The 8,781-nt window shown below is 41.4% G+C and overlaps 1 long non-coding RNA gene across 1 annotated transcript; it reads left to right on the top strand.

The window, feature by feature from the left end:
• The first annotated feature begins 485 nt into the window (after window positions 1–485).
• Window positions 486–1,148, top strand: LOC110679466. Its single transcript, XR_002502509.1, has 4 exons — window positions 486–674; window positions 726–803; window positions 858–934; window positions 995–1,148. It is a non-coding gene; the product is annotated as an uncharacterized LOC110679466 (long non-coding RNA).
• Window positions 1,149–8,781: the final 7,633 nt, after the last annotated feature.

The raw sequence follows: 8,781 nt of genomic DNA, 5'->3' as shown, positions 1-8,781 counted from the left end.
AGCCTTCCTTTAGAGCATCTCTACCCCAAATTCTTCGGTGGCCTTTTGGAGACTATTTCTATTATTTCGCCAAAGCATATCAAGCGACATCGCAATCTAGATGATTTTGAAAAAAATAAAAGCTTATAAAAATTGTACAATCTAATCCAGAGACTGATATTGGTTTCAACTGGAGCTGTGATTGAAAAACTGGGATATGTGATTAACCTTCATCCAGTCAACATACTTTTCACATGCACAAAACACACTAAAATGTGTATAACTTTTTTGTTTCTCAATGGATTTTGTTGAATTTTTCAGAACTTCCCAAACTCTCTTAGTTTATGTTGAAACGAGCAACGATCGTTTCAAAGAAAAACGATAAGTTTTACCTATAAAATGCAAGTGCTCGAATCAAGCAGTGCGGCCAGTTTGCTAATTGGGTGAATAAATAAGTGTTGAATAAGGCTAGCTACTCGATCAACCCAGAAAGAAAATTCATTACAAATAATAAGGAATCAAGAAACCGGAAATTATATTACGTATTAGAATATCACTGAATAATAGAAATAGGAGGTCTCCTATAGGGGACGGAATACATACTCGGTCTTTCCTTGCTGGACCGCCGAGTCAGAAAGACAGTAAAAGTTATATTCAGTGAAGTGAGATCGTGAGCGAATAATATTGTTAATCTAGTATGAAAAAGTTTTTATATAATTTAATAGTGATTCTAAATGATTTATTAGTTTTTCAGAGGTGTGCTACCTTTACGTTTCCTAAATTGATCAAAACGTGAGTCGTGTGAGAATCAAAACCGATCATTAGTAAGTGGCAAATCATTAAAACATAATCGAGATTGTAACAAGTTAATTTAATAGATTAGGTAACAACTAAAGTGAATCGTGAGGAAAACTGGAGAAAATACAACATTGTGGAAAAAGGGAAGAATCGAAAGGTAATTGGGTACATGTGCATTGAAGTCAAGGTTGTTCTAATGTGAATTCATGTGATACAGCTCGTGTGCGCCGGCGGCCAGCCGATTTGGGGTTATCCAAGATACGGCACCCCACCGTTAAAGAGCAATTCGGTGGATGTAGTGGAAGGAAGCTGGATCAGTCCGCCTGGGTGCGCCCTATCGTCTTGTGGCGCCGCGCCATCATAGGCCACTTGGAGAGCTTCGGCCAACGGACAAATCTCGGCCTCGCCTTTCCACCTGCCATCACGGTGGTTCCTCACTTCTTGCGAGTAGCGTCTAGCAAGGGAAAGATTGCCAGCGTGATTGATCCTTTTGCTCATGGGCTTCCCATCGTCTAGATCTGTGTCATCCTGCCACACGACAACAACGTCGGTGTCTCTTCGCTCAACGTCGCTATTCCTTCGACGACGACGGTGAACACGTGCTTCGGCTCTGACTACCACCATCATTCAGAGAACACCCAGCGGCGCCGGGGGGGGGGGGGGGGGGGGCGGTACTCCCCTCTGCTGGGGCAAACCGTCGGAAAACACCACCACCACGAAGGTCATCGTCTATTGCTCGAGCAAGCACTGTTCCCCTCAAGCCATCCCGAGGAGGGGGAGTGGCGGCGACGCATCGGCAGATCGACTGTAAGTACCCGATTGGAAACCGAACACCTTGCGAAAATACTCTAACCGTACCGAGAGCTAAACCATTGTTAGGCTAAAGAAATCCTATAAGAATCTCCAAATCACACAACCAAAATTTAAATTCAAACCCAGAAAACGTGACGTCACTGTTAGGAGGCACTTTGTAGAAATCAATCGAAAGCAATCAATTAGGAACAAGACAGAAACGAAATGCCCCTGAAAGATTTAATAAATTATGTTTTGAAAACGCGATCGCCTAGCATGCAAACTTAGAATAATTTCGCTGAATAAAATTTTTACCACTCAAATTTTACTTTACAAATATAATTGGACTTAATTTTAATTGAACTATCTTACTTCGATTGAATCTTTGGGAATATTGTTGGCTGGTCTGACAGGTTGTTGGGATCGAATCTCGGAGGTCGGTTCGATAGTGGGGTTGGATAATTAGGCTAGCTGGGCAAACCGATCTGTAATTCCTAGCAGACGAACATAGATCGTCTGGCGCATAAGCTAGGAATTTGGAGGCCCCACTAAGGCCCTTCTTACAATGTTCTAGGAAAATTTGAATATGGTCCAAGTGGTTCCGGAGTTATTCCGGATTGTTTGGGGTACCAGAATTGGCCAAATCATCCATTCAACAGATAGCTCAAGACCTTGATGAACTAGAAGGTTGGTGTCTTCTGCAAAGTTGTTCAGCAGATTTCTCCTACTGACTCTTCTCTGTCCGTACCGCCACTGTTCGCTCACACTGCTCCTCTTGTTCCTCCTCCGCCTACGCCTTCGTCTTCCAGCCATGTTGCTCCACCGTCATCATCGTCGCCATCACTCCAGTCCTCCTCAACACCAAAGCCCCCGCAATCGAAACGGCATAGATGTTACCCAGAGTCTTCCAAGGGTCCGTACGAAGTGTTCGTTTGTCAGAAAGATAAGCCAGTACTGCTTGTATCGGCCGAGGTTCATACACATTTTCGGTCTGTCAAAGAAGTCAAACAGGTCGGATTCACTAAGGTTCGCCTCATCTTTTCCGATCGGCTAGAAGCCAATAATGTTGTTTACAATGAACTTCTCAGCAAACTCTACAGAGTTTATATCCATAGCAAGAAAGTTGAAATCGATGGCGTAATCAATCAAGCTGAGATTGACTTACTTACTTTACTTTTCTTGGCTCTACGTCCTTCAAGACATGACCTGCGCCACAATGTTACGCCAAGTAACTCGGACCATGGCTGCTAACCTCCAATTTCTCGATCGCCCCACACTTCCAAGATCCTGCTCCACTTGGTCAAACCACCTAGGTCGTTGCGCTCCCCTTCGTCTTTTACCGGCCGGATTTGAGTTGAACATCATTTTTGCGGGATTGTTGTCCGGCATTCTCACAACGTGTCCCGCTCATCGTACCTTTCCAGCTTTGGCTACTTTCTGGATACTGAGTTCACCGTAGAGTTGCGCAAGCTCGTTTTCATTTATTTATTTATTTATCGACTCTTCGTAACGTAAGGCATTGCCTTTTAAATTGTTACAATGTGAAAAAGTAAAAGGTATTACAATAATTCTTACGTAACTTAACTACTAATGTTCTGTTTACAAAAATCACTACACATCTACTGAAAATATGATATTAACTCATTTCGAAAACGAGTGGTCGATTCACAAGATTTAAAATTATTTGGAAGATTGTTATAGTTCACGATGCCTCTTACAAAGAATGACTGGCCGTAATAGAAGGAACTATGCCGTGGTATGTAAAAACTACTTGTACGTTCACTCTCGTGCAAAAGTTTCGGTTCACCCCCTAAAAAACATACAAAAGTGTTCTGTCCATATCTCTGTGATTACACGTCCAATTGAAACTCTTTAAGCCGCATTCGAAAGGCAAAGAGTTGTTCTTACTTCATATGTATTTTTCCAAAAACATTTTTTGAATTTTGTATGCTAAATTTTTACTTAAAGTTGCTACATTTTTCAAAAAAACACACTGAAAAATATCTAAATTCCTCAGCATTGGGTTGACCAAAATTTTAAATCAAAAAGTCATTAGAATCGTAATCTTATATTCTTTGAAGAGTCCCCACGAATTTTCGGCGGAAAAATCTGGAAAGTATTCAAAATCAATGAAACAGTCAGTCAAGCCATCGTGCAAAAGTTGTTGAAATATCTAGGTGTCTAGTAGTGAGGTTCAAGCGTTTAAGGGAACTGTATATTTTAGAGCACTGAGAATTTATATGTCCATCCTACTCAAGCGAATTTTTAAATACAACTCCTAAGTTACTAGCCTTGCTCACAAACTCAACTTCAACCCCATCGTTATTCAAAGAAGGAGGATTTGGAGGAGATTTCAATTTGTGCAAGAGCATTGCTTTCATTTTAGATGGATTGATTGGCATTGATTTTTTTCGTGACCACTGTACGATCTTATACAAGTCGTGGTTGATCTTCTCACCGTCTGTAAATAGGTGGACAGTGCAAAAATCGAGAACCGAAGGCAAGTCATTTATAAATAAAGAGAACAGAAGCGATCTAAGAACTGATCCTAGGAGATATTATAGGTTTATAAGGAGATAATATACCATTTGAAAATACATGACAGATAGTTTCTAATTAGATTAGTTGCTGATACACTAAATCTGAATGTAGTACTTAATTTGTTAAAGAGTTTCCTATGTACAGCACTATCGAATGCTTTTGCGAAATCAATCATTACTTTGTTGCTAAGTAAGTGTTGCCGCTCTAATCTACTGTCTGTGCAATATCGTCGTGAACTCTCATCAGTGCAGTTTCAGTACTATGACATTTTCTGAAACCTGACTGAAAAGGACTTAAGAAGTTCATTCTTTCAATAAAATTTGATATTTGAATCTTTATCAACTTTTCAAAACTTTTGAAATGGTACAAAGCAAACTTATTGGTCTGAGATTTGAAATAGAATTAACACCCTGCTTCTTTTACAGAGGAATAGCTTTCGTGCGTTTCCATACAGCAGGAAATTTTTCTGAGAAAATTATTCTATTGAAAACATGCTCGAAAATTGTAATAGCATAAGGGGCAATTATTCTGATAAACCTGATTGGAATGTTGTCTAGTCCGGTGGAATTAGATTTGATTCCAAAGATTGCATTAACAATTTCAGCATCCTGAACCGCCCTTAACTCGAAGCTTGGCGAAACACCTCGAACGTATGAACCTTCACTGTTATCAATAGAAAAATTGGACCAAAAATAATCGTTATTAACATCAGATGAATGAGCACAACTTTGCGATGAAGACTTTCTATGAGATACTCCCAGACTTTTTACGTTATTCCACAATTGTTTCGACGGTAGGGTCACATTCAATCTTCTCCTGTCATAATCGCATTTGGCTTTGGATATGAGATCGTTAACACGGTTTCCCAGATGATTGTAATCTGCTCTATTCTGACTACTTCTGGTTCTTTTCCAATTACGATATGCTAGATCTCTATCTATCATATCATTCTCAATGTCTCTGGTATACCGGGAATTTTTCTTGAAGTTCATTGGAAAGAAACGTTCATGCAAGTCAGTTGAACGAGGGTTGAGAACACTTAGTAAAACATCAGGGTCATCAATCTGCAGAAAACTATTCCAGTCGAAATAACTAAACTCAGAGTAGAGTGCGTTGGCGTCATAATTATAACAATCTCTGCACCGAAAACCAGCCTGTTGAGAATTGCGTTCGAAATCCAGCGATGCGAATATAAGATCATGTTTTGAAATACCTGGCATTGAAATCTGATTAAATTTCAACACTGAAGTAGAAGAGTCCGTGATGAGCAAATCCAATAATGAACTACCGGAATTGAAGAAGAAAGTAGGCACATGATTGACCACATCATACGATATATTGGCAAACACATCGTTCAAGCGTACTGCTCTACCGGATCTGTATTGAAATCACCAATTAAAAAAGTAGGTGAATAGTGAATAGACTATTCGTCTGTAATGTGTTTTTTTTTTCAGAATATCAGCACAATCAACATCTGGTGGATTATAGTAGACTGCCAAGAGTAGACAATGATCACCAACCACAACTTCCAACATTAAGAATTCTGTTCTTTGTAAAGTGCTTTGAGAATTAGTGACAGAAGACTTGCACACTACACGACAAGAGAGATTACTTCGAATGAAAACGCATATACCACCTCCGTGTCTATTACGATCATTTCTAATAAGCTTAAACCCATTCAAACAAATCATTCGATCGCTAATAGTATCATTCAACCATGTTTCGGTAAAGCAAACAACGTCAAGCTACTATTTTTGCCAACGACAAGAGCAGAGTTAATTACGGCTCGAGGTACTGAGAGATTATTCATGGCATTATGAACGTCAGTGTGAAGATTATCCATAATCGTATTTGATGACCACTACATTTGAAGTGTGAGACGGTGTATTTGTAATGATAACAGTAAAAGAGAACATAAACTCAAAGCTAATCATAGTTCGAATATCGTTTGCACATTAATTTACAGCCAAATCGAATTAGCTACGGTGATTGCTATTCAATGATAGAAGGAAAAACGCCCACCACTGATATACTTCGTATAACAATTTTCTAATTAATTTAGTTGTTGGATATTGTGTATAGCATCAAGTTTCCCAGAGCCACTAATTTAACGTAAACTACCCCTTTTCGCGTAGTGACACTCTGTATACGCCCTAGCTTCTTCTGCTTGATTGCCTCAGTACGAATTGACCTAGCCTTGCTAGTAAGGTTCTCGTTGATGAAAATTCTATTATCGCTCTCGAAACCAATGTTACGCAGACTCAGGTTACGTTTTCCAAGATACTTTCGGTAGAACTCGTTTCTAGTGAGACGATGGGCAAACTGACAAAGAATTGGGAGAGTCGCACCACGGGCAATAGGTTGTCGAGCTAAGCGTTTAAGTTCTACAAAAGGAGAGCTATCCTCAGAATAGCCAATGCTTTGAGAAATTGTTAGGAAGATACTAGCAAGATTTTCATTATTTTGGAATGGAAATCCAGAAATGATCAACTCATAATTTTTCTCCATACGATGTACTGCCTCCGTGGTATGGTCCAAATCTAGCCGTACTCCACTTAAGGTCTCTTCAAGCTTGTCGACCCTACTAGAAAACTCCTCTCTCACTTTCCCTAGTTGGCCCTCAACATCAGTAATGCGTTCTGCAAGTTCGGTTTTACTGCTCTCAATTTTTTCATAGGTCCTCTCAAACATTCCTTGCATTCTCGTCCATAAATCGTCCAGACTCGCGAATGTTGCAAATTCAGATACGGCACGTTGTGCTGGTAACTCATTGTTGGTGGATGATGCAGACGACGTTGAGCCCGAGCGAGTGAGTGGTTTGTTGGTCTTGACGTTTAGAGACATGGTGTCGATTCCGAAGGGTAATTATCACAAACAAATCTTTATGATGAAAACTACTTATGCCGAAATTTCACAGTTTAATGAATATTTTGAATAACGGCCACCAGACACAAATTTATCACTAATTCAAATTTGGAAACTCACTAGCAGCGGATATTTTTAGGTAGCAATTAAGCGACGAAAAAGATAATTTGGCTGCGATCACAAAACCGATTACTCCGCCGAAGATCGTCCTAAGCACACGTCGTTCTAAAACTCCTAGCGCTTGCAGGTCCTTTTCGAGCATTGCCCACGTCTCATGCCCGTAGAGGACTACCGGTCTTATCAGCGTCTTGTACATGGTACACTTAGTACGGAAGTGAAGTTTACCAGACCGCAAGGTCCGTAGTAAGCACGACTTTCTCTGCTGCAGTTGTTATCCGACGTTGTCAATGATCCAAAGTAGACAAATTCGTCCACCACCTCGAACTCATTTTCGTCAATCACAACGCGCCTGCCAATGCGAGCTCTATCGCGCTCGGTTCCTCCCGCCAGCAGATATTTCGTCTTCGACGTATTTACCTTCTGCTTCACGTTTCAGCTTGGTATACTGTTCAACAACCACCTGGAACGTTCTTCCAACAATGTCCGCGTCGTCAGCAAAACAGATGGACTGGCTTGATTTATTGAAGATCATGCCCCGCATGTTGAAGCCCGCCCGTTCCATAACACCTTCTAACGCAATATTGAACGGGAGGCAAGAAAGACCATCGCCTTGTCGAAGTCCTTTGCGTGTTTCAAACGAGTCCGATAATGCACCCGATATCTTCACACAGCACTGTACACTATCCATAGTGGCCTTGATCAGTTATTCGGGAAAACCATTCTCGTCCATAATCTTCCATAGCTCTTCGCGGTCGACGGTATCATAGGCCGCTTCAAAATCGATGAATAGGTGGGACTCGATATTTGGAGGATCTGCCCCAACATAAAGATTTGGTCTGTCGTCGATCGCCTGTCCACAAAACCGGCTTGATAACTTCCCACAAATCTGCTTGCCAGTGGCGATAGACGGCGGAAGATGATCTGGGAAAGTATTTTATAGGCTGCGTTAAGAAAGGTGATCGCTCGATAGTTCTCACATTCTAACTTGTCACCCTTTTTGTATATTGGGTATATTATTCCCTCCTTCCACTCCTTCGGTAGCTGTTCTGTATCCCAGATCCTGGCTATCAATCGGTACAGACCTGTTCGGGTCCATTTTAATAAGTTCCACTCCAATACCATCCTTTCCAGCTGTTCTTGAGCTGTTTGATAACATCCTTAACTTCACCTATTGTGGGAGTTGGCACGTCTCCCTCATCCGCCGTACTGATGAAGCCATTCCTCCTGCTGTCTTGATCTTCTTCCTCTGCGACGTTTAGGTGTTCATCGTAGTGCTGCTTCCATCTTTCAATCACCTCACGTTCGTTCGTCAAGATACCTCCATTCTTATCCCGGCACATTGCGGCTCTCGGCACAAAGCCTTTGAGGGATGCATTGAGTTTCTTGTAGAACCTACGCGTTTCTTGAGAACGATACAGCTGCTCCATCTCTTCGCACTCCAACTCTTCCAGGCGACGCTTTTTATTCTTGAATAGATGGGTTTGCTGTCTTCATTTCTGTTTGTATCGTTCCACGTTTTGACGGGTGCCTTGCTGCAGCATAATCGCCCGCGCTGCATTCTTCCACGAACCCAATGGCCATTTCTTCTGCGTTGTTAATGGCTGCTCTGACACAACTCCAGCAGTCCTCAAGAGGGGCTTCGGTGAGCTCTCCTTCTTCCGGCAACGCTGCTTCAAGGCTTTGCGC

Source organism: Aedes aegypti, chromosome 3 (assembly GCF_002204515.2).
Source record: "Aedes aegypti strain LVP_AGWG chromosome 3, AaegL5.0 Primary Assembly, whole genome shotgun sequence".
NCBI lineage: Eukaryota > Metazoa > Arthropoda > Insecta > Diptera > Culicidae > Aedes > Aedes aegypti.
The sequence above is the reverse complement of the archived record's forward strand: the minus strand, read 5'-3'. Positions and strand labels throughout refer to the sequence as shown.